Source organism: Morus notabilis, unplaced genomic scaffold, assembly GCF_000414095.1.
Source record: "Morus notabilis unplaced genomic scaffold, ASM41409v2 C11210135, whole genome shotgun sequence".
Taxonomy (NCBI): Eukaryota; Viridiplantae; Streptophyta; class Magnoliopsida; order Rosales; family Moraceae; genus Morus; species Morus notabilis.
The window spans coordinates 1-495 of NW_010382641.1; the positions used below are offsets into that span (position 1 = coordinate 1).

The window sequence follows — 495 nt, forward strand, 5'->3', positions numbered from 1 at the left end:
TTTTTCTTTGCAGGTTGACATTTGAAACTGCATTAAAACTCCGTGGAGGCCCCTCATTAGTATTTGCTCATTCATTGGGAAATAATGTATTCCTGTACTTCTTGGAATGGTTAAAGCTGGAAATTGCACCAAAACATTACAACGAATGGCTGGACGAACATATTCATGCCTATTTTGCTGTTGGTATGGCTTATTTCATCCTAAACCCACTTGCACGAAATGTTTAATTGCTTGTGTGGTTGTGCGTACTAATTAATGGTTTAAATATTGTGGGATTGATCGCAGGAGCTCCTCTTCTTGGTGCGCCTGATACAGTTAAAGCGACACTTTCTGGATCAACATTTGGTCTTCCTCTTTCTGAGGTTACTACTTTTACATTCATTTTTCAGGTCTTGCGTTTATCCGTTGCACATAGTACTTACGTTTCTGTTCATCGATTCCGATGCAAGACATAATCCTCATTTAATCCGTACTAGCCTTCGATAATTTTCCTAG

General features: G+C 39.0%; 1 long non-coding RNA gene across 1 annotated transcript; it reads left to right on the forward strand.

The window, feature by feature from the left end:
• The first annotated feature begins 19 nt into the window (after positions 1 to 19).
• Positions 20 to 495, forward strand: LOC112094779. Its single transcript, XR_002903677.1, has 2 exons — positions 20 to 183; positions 286 to 495. It is a non-coding gene; the product is annotated as an uncharacterized LOC112094779 (long non-coding RNA).